This window comes from Oryctolagus cuniculus, chromosome 17 (assembly GCF_051225735.1).
Source record: "Oryctolagus cuniculus isolate XC-2025 breed Fujian yellow rabbit chromosome 17, ASM5122573v1, whole genome shotgun sequence".
Taxonomy (NCBI): Eukaryota; Metazoa; Chordata; class Mammalia; order Lagomorpha; family Leporidae; genus Oryctolagus; species Oryctolagus cuniculus.
The window spans coordinates 23768027-23790751 of NC_142883.1; the positions used below are offsets into that span (position 1 = coordinate 23768027).

A 22725-nucleotide genomic window follows, 5' to 3' on the forward strand; every position below is an offset into this window, starting at 1 on the left:
ATAGGGCGGAGCTAGCGCGGGAGTGGAATTTTCCAGGGCGCGCGCCCTCCGCCGAAATATGCGCCGCGCGGACGCGCACGTGCTCTTTGGGGGTAAGGGTGGGGAGGGCGGAGTACGGTTGCGCGTGCGCAGTGAGAGGGCGTTGGGGGTAGGGTGAAACGCACGGCTGTCACGCGCCAGCCGGAACGAGCTAGAGGTCGAGCTGCGCCTGCGCGTGAGGTTGTCTGGCGTCCAGGGGCTCCTGCATTCTTTTGGGCTTGTCGCATTTCTGCGCTTTATTTCTCTCCGGTACGAAATGAGATGTTTTCCCTCGGAGGTCAGGGAACTCTGAGGCAAGTGTTTTCCTTCAATGCCCGGAGTACACTGGAGGCGCTTGGTTCCCTAAAGGGTGAAGAATAGTTTCTGATCTGCTGCGTAACCTTGAATCTGAACCCTCGTTTTCCCTGTGTGTACTATGTAGAAAATTCTTTCTTACTGTCAAATTAAGGGAATTTACTTTTGTGTTCACTAAAGCAAAATACATGGATTGGCAGAAACATTTTTTGTCATGTGGGAGTCATAGGTTTAATACTAACAAATTTAATAATAGCTTTTATTTTAGAAATTGCTTACCACGTGCCTGGCAAATTTGTAAGTATTTTACGTGTATTAGCTCAATCCTCACTACAAAAAAAAAAAAAAGAGAGAATATTCCTGTTTTACATATGTGGTTTTTTTGTTTTTTTTTTTTTTTAATTTTTGACAGGCAGAGTGGACAGTGAGAGAGAGAGAGACAGAGAGAAAGGTTTTCCTTTGCCGTTGGTTCACCCTCCAATGGCCGCCGCGGCCGGCGCGCTGCAGCCAGCGCACCGCGCTGATCCGATGGCAGGAGCCAGGAGCCAGGTGCTTTTCCTGGTCTCCCATGGGGTGCAGGGCCCAAGCACCTGGGCCATCCTCCACTGCACTCCCTGGCCACAGCAGAGAGCTGGCCTGGAAGAGGGGCAACCGGGACAGAATCCGGCGCCCCGACCGGGACTAGAACCCGGTGTGCTGGCACCGCTAGGCGGAGGATTAGCCTAGTGAGCCGCGGCGCCGGCCATACATATGTGGTTAAACCACAAAGAAATATGTCATTTGTGCAAGGAATTGGCAGAATTGGCAGTCAATTTCAGAACTCATACACCTACTGCTTTGCATTCAGCCTTTTTTTTTTTTTTTTTTTTTTTTTTTAGGATTTTATTTATTTATTTGAGAGGTAGAGTTACAGACAGTGAGAGGGAGAGACAGAGAGAAAGATCTTCCCCAAATGACCGCAACGTCCAGAGCTGTCCGAAGCCAGGAGCCAGGAGCTTCTTCTAGGTCTCCCACGCAAGTGCAGCGGCCCAAGGACTTGGGCCATCTTCCACTGCTTTCCTGGGCCTGGATGAGAAGAGCAGCTGAGACACGAACCAGTGCCCATATGGGATGCCGGCACCACAGGGGGAGGATTAACCTGTGCCACAGCTCTGGCCCCCACATTCAGCTTTTAAAGGAGCCGTGATGTTGGCATCATACTGGAAAGTCCCGTACTTGAAATGTTGCTGAATGGCAAGCACTTTCCACACTTACCAATTGCTTATTATCTTATTGTGCCAATTAGTGTTTATGGAGTACTTGTCCATCAGGGAGTTTGGAGTCATGGTCTGTGCATACAAGAGCTTTCAGGCTGCAGTCCAGCTGCTGCCAAGGTTGAGTGAGGTGCCAGGGACTATCAGTGGAAATGAGAGAAATTACTTCTGGGTTTGGGGATCATATAGTCTTAAATTGTCACTTTCCATCTATACTGTCAGTCCCATCACCTCTAGCCACAACTTAAACCAATAGCATGACACATTAATAGTGACGTGAAGTTAGGTGCTAGGGGTGTGTGTGTGTGTGTGTGTGTGTTAATAAAAGGTGCAGGGAGGGGGGCTGGCATTGTTGCATAGCAGGTCAAACTGCAGCCTGCCAGCTGCTCCACATCCGTTCCAGCTCTCAGCTATGGCCTGGGAAGGCAGCAGGGGATGACCCAAGTCCTTGGGCCCCTGCCACCCACGTAGGAGACCAAGAAGAAGCTGCTGGCTCCTGGCTTTGGTCTGGCCCAGCCCTGGCCTGTTGCAGCCACCTGGGGAGTGAACCAGCAGATGGGCGATTTCTTTCTGTCTCTCCTTCTTTCTCTATGTAACTCTGCCTTTCAAATAAATAAAATAAATCTAAAAAAAAAAAAAAAAAACAAAGATGCAAGGGGAGTGCATTTGTAATAGCAGTTAAAATGCTGCTGGGAAGACCCACATCTCATATCAAAGTACCTGGCTTCAAATTCTGGCTCTGCCCCAGATTCCAGATTCCTGCCAATGTGCACCTTAGGAGGCAGGAGGTGAAGCTCAAGTACTTGGGTCTCTGCCACCCACGTGGGAGACCCAGGCTAAGTTCTCAGCACTTGGTTCACTGCCCAAATGCTTGTAACAGCCAGGGCTGGGCCAGGTCAAAGCCAAGAGCCTGAAACTCCATGCAATTGGAAACAGAGTAGCAAGGACTTGAACCAGGCACTCCTATGTAGTATGCCGGTATCCCAAACAGCAGCATAACCCACTGTGCTACAGCTCCCCCCTCCACTGTCAGATATGACGCTGGCTCACACAGTAGCCAGTACATTCCAGATTGTTTCTGTCTGTCCTCAGATCAGTTTCTCAGATGACACAAACATGATCCACATCAGCCTGGATGAAATAGTAGGGGGAGTCAATATTATTTGAATTCATTTGAGATGAATTATAAATGGGTGGTGGTGTTTGATTCTGCTGTTTTGGAAAATTCATCTAATCCTCCTACCTCAGCTCCATGGAAGATTGGAGGGTGTCTACGAGAGAAGTAACACCAAAAGGGGGTTTCATAGCCCTACAACACTAGTAGTTCACATTTCTCGATAAGCAAGATAAAAGGGCCTTGCCTTGATGGTGCGAGCAAGATAAGGGAACTCATTGTGCAATCAGAGGAAGGAATAGGTTAGGGCTCAGCATTGCATAGGCTAGGCCTGCAAGCTGGTAGACACTCAGCTATTTACTTACAAAATAAACAGAGGAGAATCTGAGGTGAATTATGAGACAGAAGGAAAAGTTGATTTCCTGTTTCTCCAAATACAGGGGGGTTCCTGGAATCTCTTGTCCTATTGAAACTTCCAACGGATCCCGAAGAGGATGGGCCTCCCTGTGCACAGTGGGATACGTACCTGCATTTTCTTTTCCTCCCAGTGGCAGATAACATCACAAAATTGAAATCCTAGGCCGGAGTTTGGCCTAGAAGTTGAGATGCCACATCCCACATTAACATGCCTGGGTTCCTGGCTCCGGCTTCCTGCCAATGCACACTGTGGGAGCTGGTGGTGATGGGTCAAGTGACTGGGTCCCTGCCACTAGCAGGACACCTGGGTCGTGTTCTCAGCTCTGAGCTCTGGCCCAACCCTGGTCAATACAGGCATTTGGAGGCATGAATCAGCAGATGGAAGCTCTCTATGTCTCTGTCTTCCTTTCTCTCTCTCTCTCTCTCAAAGCAATGTTTAAAAAACTTGTAGAGATTGGAACTTTGGAAATTGTGCCTAGTAACCTTCCTTCTTGGAGAAGCACTGCTGATTTGAACAAGGAAAGTTTTTCTGCAGGATTGGAAGAATCAGTTCCAAACAATATGATTCTTGGGTTGAAGCAAGTAATAGACTTGTTCTGTATTTGTGTTATACTTCTCTGATGTGAGGGCATGGAGAGCAGTAGAAATGAATTGTCCCAGATAAGGTGCTACAGAAGAAACAAGAATCTTGACTTTCTAAGGAATATTCTCAACTGATCTGGAGCTAACAGTGTTAGTAGAGTTTGTCTCTTCAAGTTGACTATCTGTGGTTCTATGTGCTAGTTAAGAATGCTTTAGTAGCCGGCGCCGCGGCTCACTAAGCTAATCCTCCACCTTGCGGCGCCGGCACACCAGGTTCTAGTCCCAGTTGGGGCGCCGGATTCTGTCCTGGTTGCCCCTCTTCCAGGCCAACTCTCTGCTGTGGCCAGGGAGTGCAGTGGAGGATGGCCCAAGTGCTTGGGCCCTGCACCCCATGGGAGACCAGGAGAAGTACCTGGCTCCTGCCATCGGATCAGCGCGGTGCGCCGGCCACAGCGGCCATTGGAGAGTGAACCAACGGCAAAAGGAAGACCTTTCTCTCTGTCTCTCTCTCACACTGTCCACTCTGCCTGTCCAAAAAAAAAAAAAAATGCTTTAGTGCCTGAGAGTATTTTTTTTTAAAGATTTTATTTATTTGAGAGTAGAGTTACAGTGAGAGGGAGAGACAGAGAGAAAGGTCTTCCATCCACTAGTTCACTCCCCGAATTGGCCACAACGGTGGTCCCTGACCGCTGCTTCTAAGCCTCATTATAGCCCTGGAAGGGATCTGCAGAGCCTAGCAGAATCCTGGTGTTTGTTATTTTTGTTGGACCCAGATAACATCTCTGTCCCCAGAGCCACCCCCCCACACACACACACACAGTATCCCTAAAGCAGGAGAGCCCCTGACTGGCATAGGGACTGCAAGTCCTCAGGAAGCCCTGAGTGTTTGCTCTCTCACCTCTGTGGTAGCTGAGACCGCCAAAATGAAGTCATTTCCAAGCCCCAAAATGATTCCTTATTGCTGTGCCACACGACTTTATTCTCTTAGCTTCTCTTTGCATCCATCCTCCCACTCTCCCCTGCTGCTAGGGACAAAGCCTTTTCCTGTACCTCTCCCTGCCTGCCCTAGATTCCGCATTCTAAAGGTATGTTTAGGAAGAGATATTGCTTATCCTGGCTCAGCAGGGAAAGAAACCCATGCCTCCTGCCGCTCCAGCTAGGTCTAGAATTAATCCCTTGCCTCTTCTTTCTCCACTTTCACCCCAGCTGGCTAAATCAAGCAATAATCCTAGCAGGGAATTTCAGGCTATTTGCGATTCCCCACCCCTGAGTCCCCACCCTCACACTATGTTTAGGGAGGAGAGAGTAAAGCCCTTGGATCAGAGTAATCTCTTTCTAACCCACTTCCATTCCCAGGGATTACCTCTGCAGGTGGGCGGGGGGGGGGGTGTCGGGGCGGGGTGAGGGGACAGCAGAAATAAATCCAACACCTTAGTGCTGGGAATGTGGGGAAGCAGCTCCCAGAGTGTCCATGGAGGGCAGTGGCATAGAGTCCCAGGAGCCTGGGATCCCCTTCTCCTATGCAGGGATACTAAGAAAGGGCCCACCAACTTGGAAAACAATGCCTAGGGTAGTGTTTGGCAAACATGGATATTGAATGAAAGAATGAAGTGTGTATGAATTGTGAGCAGATGAAGGCAAAAACAATTCCCCAGCTATACCTGCAACTCTCGTCCTCATGTGCACACCAATTTATGACTAAAATTAATCAATCAACAAACTAGGAAGTGTGAAACAGAGGAGAGAGCACCAGATTGGGAGGCAGAAGATAGGGGTTCTAGTCCCATCATTGGTGATTTGCCCTGTGGCCTTGGGCAAGTCACTTCACATCTCTGATCACTAATTTTTCTCATTAAATAAAAGTAACTCAGGGCAAGTGTTTGGCATAGTAGTTAAAATACCACTTGGATGCCCACATCCCATATCAGAGTCCCTGGGTTCAAGTTGCTCTGCTTCTGATTCCAGCTTCCTGCTAATGCACATCTTGGGTGGCAGTGGTGATGGTTCAAGTAATTGGGTCTTTTTTTTTTCTTCTGACAGGCAGAGTTAGACAGTGAGAGAGAGACAGACAGAAAGGTCTTCCTTTTCCGTTGGTTCACCCCCCAAGTGGCCGCTATGGCCGGTGCACTGTGCTGATCCAAAGCCAGCAGCCAGGTGCTTCCTCCTGGTCTCCCATGCGGGTGCAGGGCCCAAGCACTTGGGCCATCCTCCACTGCCCTCCCAGGCCACAGCAGAGAGCTGGCCTGGAAGAGGAGCAACCGGGACAGAATCCGGCGCCCTGACCGGGACTAGAACTCGGGGTGCCGGTGCCGCAGGTGGAGGATTAGCCAAGTGAGCCGTGGCACTGACCAAGTAATTGGGTCTTGACACCCATACGGGAGTCCTGGAATGACTTATGGGCTTCTGACTTTGGCCTGACCCAGCCCTGGCTATTGCAGGCATTTGGGAAGTAAACCAATGAATGGAAGATCTCTCTCTCCCTCTCCTCTCACCCCCATGTCGATTTCTTTCTGTCTCTTTGCCTTTCAAATAAATAAGTAAAATAAAATAAAAAGTATCTTTCTAGAGCCTTAAAAAGTCTACAACTCTATGAGATGTATAATTGAGTTCCTATAAATAATGCACAAAGGCCTTGGCTTATTTACATACAGACAATAACTCTTTTGGGGGTCCCATCTGAGCCACGTGCTTGGCATGCATTTTCTCATCTGTATTCCTTCCTTCCTCTGCTCCTATGGACTCTGACATACAAACATGGGTTTTTCAGCTGGCCATTCTTTCAGTTTGCTCCCCAGTGGCTGGGTGAGGGCTTCCTTCCCAACTCTTTGGGGTTGAAGCCAGGGAAGCTGTGTGAATGCAGAAAACTTCCACTAGAGGGTACCAAGGCTGCGCTGGGAGCTCAGATGGCAGGGAGCCTGCACAAACCCAGCAATTCCAGGATTTTTAAATACCTCAGTTGAGAGATTCTGAGATTTCCATTCATTGTTCATTACCTGTTCTGCTCCTTAGAGGGCTTAAGAAGTCTACCCTTTGGGATCATTTTGATTTGATTTGACATCAGATCAAAGGCAACTTGATATAATGGAATCCAGGGAGGCTCTGACAACACATCTTATTTTTTATAATTTTTATTTGAGAAAGAGAGATATATTTAATTCAGTGGTTCTCTCATCCCAAATGAGATGCAATGGCCAGAGCTGGGCCAGGTGGAAGCCATGAGCCAGAAACTCAGTTTGGGTCTCCCACACAGGAATCAGAGACCCCAGTACTGGAGCCATAATCTAGAACCTCCCAGGGTGCATATTAGCAGAAAGCTGGACTTGGCAGCAGAGCCGGGACTCAAACCCAGTATTCCAATCTGATATGGATCTTGCTCCACTATTTCCAGACTCTGTAAGCAAATTAATTAAATCCTGTGTGTTTTACTGTACCCATCAGTGAAATGGGGATCCTAAAACTTACCTCGCAGAGTTGCTGGGAATACTAACTAAGATCATATAAGGAAACATGTGAGTGGTAGACTGTTTTGGCACCGGAGGATATTTCTAAGACCTGCCCCACACTGGGAATCAATGTGCTGAGGAGAGAGATGGATTGCCAGGAGCTGAAGATGTCAAAACAAGCCATGGGCCTTTAGCCATTTGCTCCTGAATCTTGCAGGTTGGCAGATAGGAGATGAGGCTGTTGGGTATGCATCAACCTGTCCTTTGGTCATGTCTTATCACCTGCAGCAGCCTGTCTGCCTCTCTCGTCTCCCCTTTTCTTTCTTTCTTTTTAAGTTCTTGTTTTGTTTTGTTTTGTTTTTTAAGATTTATTTTATTTGAAAGAGTTACAGAGAAAGGTCAGCCATTTGGGTTCACTCCCCAAATGGCTGCAACAGCCGGAGCTGGGCTGATCTGAAGCCAGGAGCCAGGAGCTTCTCCGAGGTCTTCCCACATGGGTGCAGGGGCCCAAGAACTTGAGCCATCCTCTGCTGCTTTCCCAGGCACATTAGCAGGGAGCTGGATCAGAAGTGGAGCAGCAGCGATATGGGATGTGGCACTGCAGGCAGGGCTTTAACCCACTGCTCCACAGCACCGACCCCTCATCTGCCCTTTTCTTACTGTTTCCTTGAAGGTGACTTTAGTTTCTACTTGCTCTTCACCTTCTCCATGAGAAGTCTTGTATTTGCCCCGTGCTCTCTGAAGGAGTCTGTCTGCCCCTAGCTCTGCTCTCCCCTGCTCCTCTCACCTTGCCTGCTGTCACTGCTGGGGTGAAACCTACCATCTGTTCCAGACACTGAGCAGAGGTTTGGGAACCGGGAAGGGACAGCGTGTCCAGGGCTTGCGTGTCAGTAGACACGTTACAGCTGTAGGGCAAACCAGGGTGAAACCACAAGCCCGCAGCTCCAGGGCAGGCAGCCGGAGGCCCGCCCCTCAGCTCCTCCACTCTCTCACCCAGAGAGTTCCTGGCAGGAGTGGCAGAGGTTGGTATCGAGTCCTTGAGCCCTGACTCATTCCCTGGCCTAGTTGGGTGTTACCCAGCTGTCTCCCAGCCTGTCATCCCAGACCGAGGACATGGAGATGTTCATGCCCAACTGAGGCTCCTAGCCACAGACAAAGGGTTTACAGTCCTGGTTTTATGTGCCACCCAGAAGGTTCCTGGGCTATAAAATGGACAAGCTCATCTTACATAGCTATGCTGGGAGACTGGCTGTTTTCCAGATTCCTTTATAGAAACAATCATGTCTGGCTTTCTCCAGAAAGAATAAAATCATTATTTTATTTTGCTTGGGTAGGGGAAGGGGCCTGGGAAGGTGGGGTAGGCATGGGAACATTGAGCCAGGAAATGAGCAGGCCGTTATCACATCATGAGTCAGGGGCCTATCTGGGGACACAGCTCAGGCTTCCTAACCCCACCCCGAATTCCATTCTCTCTCTCAGTCTAGTGGCTTACGGACTAAGTAATGTTCTGGGCTTTCTGGACTCTACAGAAGTTCTTCCAACTGCCAAGTTCCCGAGGGTTCAATAGGAAGCTGATTGTATTGTGCTCCTGGGCTTCCTATGTGTCCCTTGCGCTATTTGTCCTGTGGAAAATGTGAGCTCTGTGTCTCTTACCTCCCAGACAGGTTGTCAGAAACATTTCGGAGTTATCTGAGATCCAAAGAAGAGCAGCGAGGCGGGCTGTGATCCTGAGGTTAGATGGCAGAGACAAGTGAGTCCGTTTTTAAATCGTTTGTTAGTGTTCAAGGTGCTGATGTGTTTGGAATCACCCAATCAGTGGGTGCTGGAAATTTTGTTGCCTTCTCTGTATTCAAAGGGGCCAGTCCCTCCCTAATGAGGGTCATGCTTCCTAAAGACATTAGTTGGTTTCCAAGAAAACAGATTTTAGCTTTATCCCTTGGCAGAGAGAACAGAATCAGAACTTTCTCGTTGCCAGAACCTCCCATCTGGAAGGAAAGAGAAAGAGCTGCCGAGTTTCCATTAGGGCTGCCGAAAAGGGAGGAAGGGAGAGTGAGCCACAGGGAGAGGAGGAGAAAGCTGCAGGACTGGAACCCCAGGCTCCGCGGTCTGAAAACACGCGATCCGGCAGGCCTCGGACTCTGGCCTCGCGTTTCCACACTTGCCTCCCCGCGTGTGATCGCGCACCCTGCCTGTCTCGCCGTGGGGTTTCCTGCTGCACCTCCCCTCCACTCTTGAGCTCTCCCTGGGAAAGTTTCCCAGACGGCTTCTTCCTGCTTCTCAGATTGTAGGATTGCAGAGGGAGAAGAAGCTGTCCACAGACAGACTCTAGGGGGACCAGGGAGCCTCCACAATGGAATGTCAATTTCAGTACACACTTGCACCTCCAGCAAGAAGGCCTGTAGCTTCCATCAGGTTCCCAAAGGCCGCTGTGATCGACTCCCTGTCCTGGAACCTGCGGCTCAATGCTTGTCATGATGAGGCTGAAAGCAGAAATTAATTGTGGAACCTGGGTCATTGCTTCCATTTTGTATATATATTTACATTTTTATTTACTTTATTTGAAAGGCAGGGACAGAGAGACACACACAGAGATATCCTCCATCCTCTGGTTCACTCTCTGAATTCCCACAAGAACCAAAGCTGAAACAGGCTGAAGCCCAGAACTCTATAGGTCTCTCATGTGAGTGGCAGGGACCCGAGTTCTTGAGCCGTAGTCTGCTGCTCCCCAGGGGACACATTAGCAGGGAGCTGGGATGGGACGCAGATCTGGGACTCTACCAGGCAATCCCATGTGGATACGAGTGTCCCAAGTGGCACAAAACTACACCAAACACATGTCCTACGGCTTTAATTTTTTAAAATAAATGAAATAAAGTGTGTATCACAATAAGGATATTAATTAATTAACATTTGATTCAAAATGTATATGTAACAGTTTTTTTGATGTTACATACATATAAAATTAAAATCCCTGGCCCCATTCATTTAATACGTATTTGTTGTATTTACCCTGTGACAGATATTGTTCTACTCTCAAGGATACAAGGATGGAAGGTCTATCTTTCTGGCTCACAAGCAGCTCACATTTAATCAGAATGGGACTGAATACACAAACAATTGCAAAAGAATGCTGAGAGCTACTACAGAAGTAAGCACAAGGTAATTGGTGGCGCAATGGAGAGAGTGACAGACCATTTGGGGAATTCAGGTGGGGCCACATTTGAGTCTGGAGAATTGAGTAGGAATTTGCAGAGTGCCAAGTAGGCAAAGACACAGCAATGCAAACCATCTGGGATGTCCAGGTCCCCTAATTGGTTTGGTGTGTTATCCCCGAACCTTGGGGGTCCAGCTGGACAGCTTGCAGATGCAGCCTACATCACAGGGAGTCTCCCACAGTCTCCCCAGTAGATTGTCACCTATCTCTGCCTGGGCTCTTTCAGTGACAGGAACCTAAATCCTCATAGGGCAACTTATTCTGCTTCTGAGTATCCGGTTGTGACAAATTCCTTCCTATGTGGATGTAATATTTACTTCTCTCTTTCAGCCAATGATTCTTGTTTGCTCTCTGCAGCATTACAAAAAGAATCTCCATCCTCTTCTATTAGGTTGAACCTAATGAACCTGTCGTTTTCTAGATCATAGCAGTCAAATATTGGCAACTTCATGTTGTTGACCTTAAACTTGATCAGCTATTTGAGGATGGCTGTTGTTCATCACCATGGTCTTCTCTTCTCCATCGTTAATATTTCTAAATTGCATAACGTTTTTTCTCACTTGGATAAGTTACTAGATCCTTTCCTAACATGATCTCTCAGTAGGCATACATTAATTCTTCAATATGTGTCGTAACTGGCACAGCCAGAACTGGTTAGTTCAAAATGTAGTGAGACATGATCTCTCTGGATCTGACATGTGCCTTGTCAAGAAACTGTGACTGAACTGGGTTTGATGAGACCTAAACCTTTTTCACATAAAACACTGTGAAGCCAGTCCTGCTCCTTCCTGGGCAATTGATTTTTTTTTTTTTTTTTTTTTGACAGGCAGAGTGGACAGTGAGAGAGAGAGACAGAGAGAAAGGTCTTCCTTTGCTGTTGGTTCACCCCCCAATGGCCGCTGCAGCCAGCGCGCTGAGGCCAGCGCATCACACTGATCCGAAGCCAGGAGCCAGGTGCTTCTCCTGGTCTCCCATGGGGTGCAGGGCCCAAGCACTTGGGCCATCCTCCACTGCCCTCCCTGGCCACAGCAGAGAGCTGGCCTGGAAGAGGGGCAACCGGGACAGAATCCGGCGCCCCAACCGGGACTAGAACCTGGTGTGCTGGCGCCGCAAGACAAATAATTAGCCTACTGAGCTGCGGCGCCGGCCATGATTTTTTTTTTTTAAACCTTAATGTGCATCTTCACTTTATCAGTGTTGAATTTCTTCTTGTTGATGTTGACACTGTTCCAATCTGCTCAATGATTTGACTGCATTGTAAACATATACCAAAGCATGACACTGTACTACAGAAGATATACAATTACTGTTTGTCAATTTAAAACTTTAAAAAATTTCAAAAGATCATTTGCAATCTTGTGTCTGTCATCTATCCTTTCTCAACTATATCATCATCTAAGTTGTAGATTATTTTATAATTTTTATTTATTTATTTTATTTGAAAGGGAAAGAGAGAGAGAAATATCTCCCATCTGCTAGTTTGCTCTCCAAATGCCCACAACAGCTGGGTCTGGGCCAGACCCAAGCCAGGATCCCGGAGCTCAGGATCATCCCATACAGGTGACAGGAATCCAATTACCTGAGCCATCATCTGCTGCCTCCCGGCTTGCACAGTAACAGGAAGCTGGAATCATTTACAGAGCCAGGACTGGGACCCGGACACTATGATATGGAATGCAAGTGTCTCAAATAGTGTCTTTTTTTAAAAAAGAATTTATTTTATTTATTTGAAAGACAGAGTTACAGGGAGAAGTAGAGCCAGAGAAAGAGAGGTCTTCCATTCTGTTGGTTCACTCCCCAGTTGACCACAATGGCCAGAGCTGAGCTGATCTGAAGCCAGGAGCCAGGAGCTTCTTCCAGGTCTTCCACGTGGGTGCAGGACCCAAGAACTTGGCTCATCTTCTACTGCTTTTCCAGGCCATAACAGAGAGCTGAATTGGAAGAGGAGCAACCAGGACTTGAACTGGTGCCCGTATGGGATGCCGGTGCTGCAGGTTGGGGCTTTAACCCACTGCGCCACAGCGCCAGCCCCCAAATGGTGTCTTAACTTAAGAGTTAAACACTACTCTTAAGTTATAGATTAAAAAGAAAAAATGTTTACTAGAACAATAAGGCTTCTTTCTTTGTTAGTATTGATATCTTTTTCTTTATTTTTTTCGAAAGTTTCTAAATGGCTTATTTTTTAAGAAACTTATTAATACATTAGATTTTCAGGGTCACAGAAAATGCATAATAAACACAACACAATTTCCATGAAATCTGTGTTGGAATCAATATCTTCATAACCCATTGAAAAGTCAGTTAAATAGCTACGTAACAGGGGCAGGTGTTTGGTGCAGAGGTTAAGTTGTTAACCTCCACTTGGGGTGCCTGCGTGCCAAATTGGGAGTGCATGGTTTGAGTCCCAACTCCACTACTTCTGATCCAGCTTCCTGCTAATACTCAGTGGGATGCTGCCGGTGACAGCTCAGCTACTACCACCCATGCAGGAGATTTGAATTGAGTTCAGGTCCCTGCAGGCGTTTGGAGAGTAAACCGGAAGATGGACAATCTCTATTTCTGCCTTTCAAATTAATTAATTAATTAATTTTAAAAATTAAAGGAAGAAAGCCATTTAACTATGTGTTTAATTGTAAGGGCAGAGAAGGGGGTGATCCTTTCGTGCCTGTCATGAAGAGCCATGGACCTTATAACAAAAGACAGGTTAACAGGAGAAAACCACAACAAACTTATCAGCTCAGAGTTTTATGTGACATAGGGGCTTTAGATGAAAGACGCAAAGATCCAAGAGTGACTTATCCATTTCCAGACTTATGTTCAGTGTGGCATGGACAGAGATACAGACAAAAAGGACATGATGTAATGGAAATAGACTGAGGGGCGTCTGGGAACCAGCAGGGCCTGTCTGTTCAGATTCTTGTCCTCTTCGTAGCATTCCTTCTTCCCAGGGATGGGCAGGGTCCATGCTTGAAGGGGAGCTTATGCCCTACAATCACACAACGTAGCTTAGAGGAATTCTTTAAGGCCAACTTACACAAGAAGGTAGGGAGAAGAGTGACACTTCTAGCTTTGTGGATGGTTTTGGGGAATAGGGACTCTTGTGTCTGTGACCTGCCCTGGAGGGGAGCAGTCCTAGTTTCTGTAGCTTGGCTCAGAGGAGCATGAGCAGCTAAAGACAGGAGGGCAGAAGAAGGTCAGAGAGAAACTCAGCTTCCGAGGTCTTCTTTTTGGAGTTTTTTTTAATAATTTTTTTTTTGACAGGCAGAGTTAGACAGTGTGAGAGGAGACAGAGAGAAAGGTCTTCCTTCCGTTGGTTCACTCCCCAAATGGCTTCGCCGATCCGAAGCCAGGAGCCAAGTGCTTCCTCCTGGTCTCCCATGCAGGTGCAGGGCCCAAGCACCTGGGCCATTCTCCACTGCACTCCCAGGCCACAGCAGAGAGGCGGACTGGAAGAGGAGCAACCAAGACAGAATCTTGCGCCCCAACCAGGTCAACTGGGGTGCCGGCGCCACAGGCGGAGGATTAGCCTAGTGAGCCGCAGCGCCAGCCATTTTGGAGTATTTTTTACTGAGCCCCTGCATGACCCACAATACACAGGCTCCTTCTCTTAGCAGCATCTTCCTGCCCCTTGACTACCTTTCTCTGGTTTGCCCCTGGCCCATTCTGCCAACCAGACCCGGCCAGGCGCAGCAGAACTGCAGCTCTGTGGAGGTGAGCCACAGGCCTGCTGTCTTAAAAGAAGTTGTCAAGGACCTCCCAGTGTGGGTCCCTGACCCACTGTCAGGCTGACCCTCCCTCCAGCACTGCTGAGGGGGGCTTTGTGATTCTCCGACTGACCCCTCTGACCCCTCTGCAAACATGGTGCCTCTGTTGCACTCTGGCCTGGTGCTCAGTGGTTCCCCCTGCCTAGGACAGAACTTCCTATTGCTTCATAAAAGATACATATTTGCTTCTGTTTTTTTGTAAAGGAAGTATCATCAAGGAACACTTTTTTTTTTTTTAAGATTTATTTATTTATTTGAAAGTCATAGTTACACAGAGAGGAAAGGCAGAGAGAGAGAGAGAGAGAGAGAGAGAGTTCTTCCAACTGCTGGTTCACTCCCCAGTTGGCCACAATGGCCTGAGCTGTGCTGATCTAAAGCCAGGAGCCAGGAAGGAGCTTCTTCCGGGTCTCCTGTGCAGGTGCATGGGCCCAAGGACTTCTACTGCTTTCCCAGGCCACTGGGAAAGAGAGCTGGATTGGAAGAGGAATCAGCGTCCATATGGGGTGCCAGCGCTTCAGGCCAGGGCATTAACCCAGTGTGCCAGAGTGCTGACCCCAGAACACTTTCTTTTTATTAAAAAAAATTATTTATGTATGTATTTGAAAGTTAGAGTTACACAGAGAAGGCAAGGCAGAAAAAAAAAGGTCTTCCATCTGCTGGTTCACTCCCCAGTTGGCCGCATTGGCCAGAGCTGCACCAATCCAAAGCCAGGAGCCAGGAACTTCTGGGTTTCCCATGCAGGAGAAGCGGCCCAAGGACTTGGGCCATCTTCTGCTGCTTTCCTAGGCCATAGTAGAGAGCTGGATCGGAAGAGGAGCTGCTGGGACTCAAACCGGCACCCATATGGGATGCTGACACCTCAGGCCAGGGTTTTAACCCACTGCACCACAGTGCCAGCCTCAAAAGATACATATTTGAATAACTCTGCCTGAACCTTTTTAATGGCTACATATTATTCCATTGTATAGATATAGTACACTGATAGACACTTAGGTGGTTTCTTTCTTTTCTTTTCTTTTTTAAATGATTTATTTATTTATTTGAAAGGCAGAGTTACAAAGAGGCTGTGGCTGAGAGCAAGAGAGAGAGAGAGAGATCTTTCAACTGCTGGTTTACTCCCCAAGTGGCTGCAGTGCAGGGCAGTGGCTTTACCTGCTATGCCACAACACTGACCTCTTAAGTGGGTTCTAAAGTTTTGGTATTACAGAGAAGGATATCATGAAACTGCCAAGTGCAATGTAGAGTAAACTCCTGGAAGTAGAATTTTAAAGTTCATGATATGTACCTTTTTATTTTGATAGATTTTGTTAAATTGCTCTCATTTTACTTGAGTAGTGGTTTAGATTCTTAGCAACATAAATGCTTTCAAATTAAATATACCTGTTTTTTCTTTTTACAGACATCTTGATATTCTACTACTGAAAAAATTTAAATTACTTCGTTTAAAATATTTAATTTATTTGAAATGCAGAGTAACAGAGAGAAGGAGAGAGAAAGAGAGAGATCTTCTATCTCCTGGTTCACTCCCTAAATGGCCACAAAAGCCAGTGCTGGGCCAGGCCAAAGCCAGGAGCCAGAAGCTCTACCTGGCTCTTCCATATGGGTGGCAGGGCCCCGAGTGCTTGGGCCATCTCCCACTGCTTTGCTAGGCACATTAGCAGGGAGCTGGATTGGAAGAAGAGCAACCAGGATTCAAACCAGTGCTTTGATGTGGAATGGCTTAACCTGCTGTGCTACAGTGCTGTACATTGATTCTTATTTTTCCCATCTCCCCTTTTTAGTTCTTCTTCTTATCTTGTCTCAAATTTCTTCCGACCCTGAAGTCCAAATTCTTCTCACTCATTTATGAAAAAATAATTCTGCTGTCTCTAGCCTCTTTTACTTAACTTGCAATGCAAACCTTACCATAGTCAACCAGCTGCCATCCAAAAGCCATCTTTCTTGAGGCTGGTGCTGTGGTGGAGCAGATACAGTCACTGCCTACAGTGCTGGCATCCCATGTGGGCGCTGGTTCAAGTCCCAGCTGCTCCACTTCTTCTTTTTTTTATTTATTTATTTATTTTTTTTTAACAGGCAGAGTGGACAGTGAGAGAGAGAGACAGAGAGAAAGGTCTTCCTTTTGCCGTTGGTTCACCCTCCAATGGCCGCCGCGGCCGGCGCGTTGCGGCCGGCGCACCGCGCTGATCCGATGGCAGGAGCCAGGAGCCAGGTGCTTTTCCTGGTCTCCCATGGGGTGCAGGGCCCAAGCACCTGGGCCATCCTCCACTGCACTCCCTGGCCACAGCAGAGAGCTGGCCTGGAAGAGGGGCAACCGGGACAGAATCCAGCACCCCGACCGGGACTAGAACCCGGTGTGCCGGCGCCACAAGGCAGAGGATTAGCCTAGTGAGCCGCGGCGCCGGCCCCAGCTGCTCCACTTCTGATCCAACTCTCTGCTATGCAGAAGCAGTAGAAGATGGTGCAAGTGCTTGGGCTCCCCACCTACGTGGGAGACCCGGAGGAAGCTCCTGGCTCCTGGCTCCTGGCTTCAAATTAGCCCAGCCCTTGCAGCCATTTGAGGAGTGAACCAGCGAAGGGAAGACCTCTCTCTCTGTCTCTCTCTTTCTCTCTCTCTCTCTGCCTCTGCTTCTCTGTAACTCTGACTTTCAAATAAATAAATAAATGTTTTTTTAAAAAAAGCCATCTTCCTCAGTAATAACAATGTTGAGCCTGAACATGTATGAGGGAGCTTCAAAAAGTTCTTCAACTGAGTATTATGGAAAACCTATGCATGCATTTCCAAATTTTTTATACCAAAATGAACTCATATCAACTTGATTTGAAAGAGACAGAGAAAGAGGACTTCATCCACTGATTCATTCCCGAAATGGCTACAGCAGTCAGGGCTGGGCCAGACCAAAGCCAGGAGCCAGGAGCTCCATCTGGGTCTGCCACATGGGTGGCAGAGATCTAAGTACTTGGGCTGTCTTGCTCTGCCTTCGCAGACACATTAGCAGAAAACCGGGACTCAATCCCAGCTCTCTGACATGATACATGGGTGACTTAAGCAGCTGTTGAGCCCACTGTGCCTCCGTGCCCATCCCAGGTAAGATGGCCGATGCCGCGGCTCACTAGGCTAATTCTCCGCCTGTGGCGCCAGGACCTCGGGGTTCTATTCCCGGTTGGGGTGCTGGATTCTGTCCTGGTTGCTCCTCTTCCAGTCCAGCTCTCTGCTGCGGCCTGGGAGGGCAGTGGAGGACGGCCCAAGGAAGCACCTGGTGGCCATTTTGGGGGTGAACCAACAGAAGGAAGACCTTTCTCTCTCTCTCTCTCTCTTTCACTGTCTAACTCTGCCTGTCCAAAAAAAAAAAAAAAAAAAAAAAAAGGAATGAGATGATGTTGAAGATGAAGCAGCATCCACATCCATTTGTGAGGAAAGAAAAATTCATCTTGTTTGTGCCGTACTTGAAGAGGATTGATAATTCACAGCAGAAACAATAGCCAGCACCATCAACACCTCCATTGGTTCAGCTTACAGGGTCTGACTGTAAAGTTAAAATGGAGAAAACTTCCTTCTCGATGGGTGCCAAAACTGCTGCCCAAGATAACTTTGGAGAAAAGCGTAGCTTTAAATGGAAATGTAAACCAAGTGGGATCAAGACCCTGAAGCATTTAGCATTACCAGTATGATCCTGAAGAAAAAGCACAATCCAACTGATGGCTACCAAGAGGGTCCAGGCACAGCCAGTGCAGACCAGCCAAGAGCAAAAGGCCGTGGCAGCAGTTTTATGGGCTGTGCAGACATTTTCTCACTGACTTTCTGGAAGGCCAAAGAGTGATAACATCTGCTCATAGGGGAGTCAGCCAAATACTCAGGAGGCTTCACCAGGGTCCTTCTCCACCCGATGATGCTCCTGCTCGTTGCTCTCATCAAAGGTAATTTTGGGGCCTGGCACTGTGGCATAGCAGGTAAGGCCGCTGCCTGCAGTGCCAGCATCCCATATGGGCGCCAGTTCGAGGCCGGCTGCTTTGCTTCCGTTCAGCTCTCTGCTGTGGCCTGGGAAGGCAGTGGAAGATGGCCCAAGTCCTTGGGCCCCTGCACCTCCGTGGGAGACCTGGAGGAGGCTCCTGGCTTCAGATGGGCCAAGCTCCGGCCATTGTGGCCATTTGGGGAGTGAACCAACAAATGGAAGACCTTTCTCTCTCTCTCTCTCTGCCTCTACAGCCCCGTAGCCCTGCCTTTCAAATAAATAAATATTTTTAAAAAGGTAATTTTTGAGAATTTTGATGGAAATCATTAGGCACTCAACTTTCAGTCCTGCTGTGGTCCCTTCTGACTTTGTTTTGTCTTCTAATCTCAGAAACAGTTTAAAGGGCACCCAGTTTTCTCTAGTTCATGTAAAAAAATACTACACGGACGTGGCTGCCTTCTGAGGACACGCAATGAGTCTTTCAGGGATGACTCAATGACTGGTGTCTTGTTTTCAGCAGCATCCTGGACTTGATAGGGATGATGTTGAGAAATAAACTTTATGCTTTATTTTTATAGTTTAACTCCATTTTCCACAAACTTTTTTTTTTTTTTTTTTTTAATTTGGAAGGCAGAGAGACAGAAAGAGAGAGAGGCCTTCAATTCACTGGTTCACTCCCTGCAACAGCCAGGGTCAGGCCAGGCTAAAGCCAGGAGCTGGAAACCCAATCTCAGTTGCCCATATGGGTGGCAGGGACCCACGGGACTGAGCCCTCACCTGCTGCCTCCCAGGGTGCGCGTTAGCAGGAAGCTGGCATGAAGAGTGGAACTGGGAATTAAACCCAGGGACTCCAACGTGGGACACAGTTTCCACAGACTTTTTGAAGCTGTAACTAATATGATTCTTTCAACAGACACACAGATTAGTTTATACAGGTCTCTATTAAGTTCGAATCTAAATTTCTTTATTCAGAATGTATTTATTTGAAATTTCATTATTAAAAATGTATTTATTTGACAGAGAGTCCCCATTTGCTGGTTCACTTCAAAATTGCCCACAACAGCCAGGACTGGGCCAGGCTGAAGGCAGAAGCCCGGAACCCAAACTGGTTCTCTCATATGGGTGGCAGAGACCCAAGTCCTTGAGCCTTCACCTGCTGCCCTCCAAGACACACTAACAGGAAGCTGGAATCAGGAGCTGAGAGGAGCCGAGACTCTAACCCAGGCATGTCAATGTGTCCGCATCCCAAGTGGGTCTTAGGCCAAATGCCCACCCAAACCCAAGTTCCTTAGTGATTTCTACAATATAATTCAGGCTGTGGTCTCTACCCTGATCCCTACCTAGCCCTCAGCCTGATCCTATTAACATCTCTGCCCTACAAAAGGACCTGCCTCAGCGCAGGAGGAAAAAAAAAAAAAAAAAAAAAAAAGCAAATTCTAGGAGCACCTTTGCCTGTGGCAGAGGAGAAAGTAATGTTGTGGGATCACAAATAGATGAGGGCCCTCAGTCCAGTCGCTGCTGCGCAGGTGTACTGCCTCCCTGTTCTGGCCCCTGGGTGGGTCGCTGCTTCAGGGAGGAAGCAGTTGCCTTAGTCAGTTGAGCTTTGCCCGGAACCCAGCACACTGTGAAATTCAGAAGGCACCCAGGCCAGTTTAGGCAAGTTCTATCCAATCAGCATTTATGGAGTCCTAACAGTTGGTCAGACTGTGCTGGTGGAAGTATAACATAAACAAGTGCTATATTTTAGAAACGGGGATAAGCGCTTCCATTGCCAGTTACTTCAGTGTGATAGGTGCCCAGGTGGTTCGAGTCCTGAGGGTATTGTTTGGAATGAGAGCTATCGGAGAAAGGGAAAAGGAGAGTAGGAATAAGGTGCTTGTTCCTGGGGGTTTTGATTTTCAGGAAACCACGCCGATTAGGAATGAAACGACCCTATAAGGGTCGCTGGCAGCAGGGAGGGGCCTTCATGACACCTCAACTGCTGGTGAGTCCAGTAGCTGGCTTGTTTACCTGGCGTGGTGGCGGGCAGGAAGGTTAAGGGCAAGGAGCAGTCAGGAGCACTTCCCAGGCCCCTGAGGGGCGTGGCCGTGCTGTGCTGTGGCTGTGAAATGCCAATCTCTGCTTGTTGCTGGCAGCTTTTCTGGAAATTGTTATGCCAGCTGGTGATGGGAAATCGCCGCGCTCGCGGGCGACTGCAGCCGGTGCTCTGCCTTCAGGCTCTCACCTGAGCCGCTGCAGCTGCTGTGGAGAGATCTTCCTCTCTCTTGCTCCTTTAATAAAGTCAGGTTTATTGTTTTGCATTGTTTTTTTCTTTTTTGAGGTAGGAAGGAAGGAAGGAAGAGATTCATTTTCCAAGAGCAACAGTAAGCAAGCCATGTCCTCAGCGTTAACCAGACGGCTTCTTGCAGGCTAAAAAGGCCTGGACTGGACACCCAGTCAGCAGAGAGCCAGCTTCTGGGTTTAGCTCTGTTCCAACTTACTGTGAATTAGGTTGGGAATTCACAACCTGTCTGTATGTCCAGTTTTTGATTGGTGCTGTGGGAATGATAAATTCTTGTCTCACAATGACATTATGCAAAAGGAAAGAAAGGAGTAATTAACATTGGAATACTAGGAAATAGTACTAGATAGATTTATTTTTTGCTAACTGTTTCAGAAAAGCAAGAAGGAAACGGTTGCTATGCTGTTTGTATTTTATTTTTTATTTATTTTAAAGGGAGCAAGACAGAGAAAGAGAGAAACTTTCATCCACTGGTTTACTCCACAGATGCCCACAACAGTCACCCCAAAGCCTGAAACTCAGTCCAGCTCTCTCATGTGGGTGGCAGGGACCCAAGTGCCTCAACCATGACCACTGGCTCCCAGGGTGCACATCAGCAGGAAGCTGGATTGGAAGCAGAGCCAGGACTCTAACCCAGGCACTCTGATATAGGCTGTATATGTCCAAAGCAGTGACTTAACCCCTAAATGGAACGCCTGCTCTTGACATGCTATTTTTCAATGAATGTAGAGTGTTGCTAAGTGGCCTCTCTTGAGTAACTTCCTCCTCTTAACTGGGACAGAAATCCTGGCCGTTGACAGAAATGGAGAAGGGCCAAAACAGAACCTAACTGTTCCACAACTTCTGGTTCTCAATGGACTCCACTCAAGCATTTGGTTTTGTTTTCAAAGCCAAGTTGTTAAAATATGGACTACTTCTTTTTTTTTATGATTTATTTATTTGAAAGTTAGAGTTACACACAGAGAAGGAGAGGCAGAGAGAGAGGTCTTCCATCTGCTGGTTCACTCCTCAACTGCTTGCAACAGCCGGAGCTGCACTGATCCGAAGCCAGGAGCCAGGAGCTTCTTCTGGGTCTCTCACATGGGTGCAGGGGCCCAAGGACTTGGGTCATCTTCTGCTGCTTTCCCAGGCCATAGCAGAGAGCTGGATCAGAAGAGGAGCAGCTAGAACTCGAACCAATGCCCATATGGGATGCCAGCACTGCAGGCGGTGGCTTTGCCTGTTACGCCACAGCACCAGCAAAATATGGGCTACTTCTAATGAAGAGCATGCTAATGAGGAACTATGGCTAATACAAAGAGAAAGGAAAGGCAAGGGAAAAAATCTACTGATGAACAATAAGTGATCATAAAATCTGGAAATATAGGTGAATATACACAATGAAAGTCTCATGAATATTATAATTCATATATTCAATAATGCTGTGTGATAGAGTCAATATATTGTTCATTAGAAATGCTTAATTCAATGTACGGAACCAAAGCAAAGCTAATGCAGACTTTCTGTCAATCCCTGCAAATGAGCTTGAGATGCTTTGTCTTAGATTGTTTATCTTTGAGTCTCATCAAATAAACCTATTACCCAAGAAGAAATAACCAAGTGGGTTCAGTGTGTAAAAAATGACTAGGACAGGGCCAGTGTTGTGGCACAGCAGGTTAAGTGGCAGCCTGCAGCACTAGCATCGTGTATCAGAGCGCCAGTTCGAGTCCTGGCTGCTCCATTTCCAACCCAGCGTCTGGCTCATGTGCCTGGGAGAACAGATGAGGACCCAGTCTGGGGCCCCTGACACTCACGTGGAGACTCAGATGGAATCCTGGCTGCTGGCTTTGTCATGGGCCAGCCCCAGATCTTGCAGCCATTTGGGGAGTGAAACAGAGGATAGAAGATCTGTCTCTCAACCTCTGTCTCTCCTCCTCTCTCTGTAACCCTGTCTTTCTAATAAATAAATATTAAAAAAAAAAAAGAGCCCTAGTATCAATGTTTCCAAGCTTTATGACTATCTTGTAGCTTCTACAGAAATGAACATAAAGAATAGATAGAAAGAGAACAGTGAAGATTCTAGAGAAAGAGGAGGAAAAAAGAAATACACAGAATGTGATCATGGAAAGACAAATAGGGTGGGCTATGGAGGGTAGTTTATCCAATTCCAGGGGATGAAGACATATACTGAGAGAGGGAGGGAGGCAGGAAAAGTGGGGGAAAAGGAGGGAGAGAGAGAGAGATTCTTGGGAAAAGAACACCATGTATCCAGAGGAAAGGTTGGTAAGAAAGCTTAGAAAGGTGGGTCAGAAAAGAAAAGCTGTTTTTAAGGGGAATTCTCTAAACTCCTCCAACTTTTGAATGCAGCTCTTTTGCCAAAGGTGATAGACTTGAG

General features: G+C 47.5%; 1 long non-coding RNA gene across 1 annotated transcript; it reads left to right on the forward strand.

Moving 5' to 3' along the window:
• Positions 1-90: 90 nt before the first annotated feature.
• Positions 91-10296, forward strand: LOC127484481 (uncharacterized). Its single transcript, XR_007911519.3, has 3 exons — positions 91-288; positions 8803-8892; positions 10162-10296. It is a non-coding gene; the product is annotated as an uncharacterized LOC127484481 (long non-coding RNA).
• The last annotated feature ends 12429 nt before the right edge of the window (positions 10297-22725 follow it).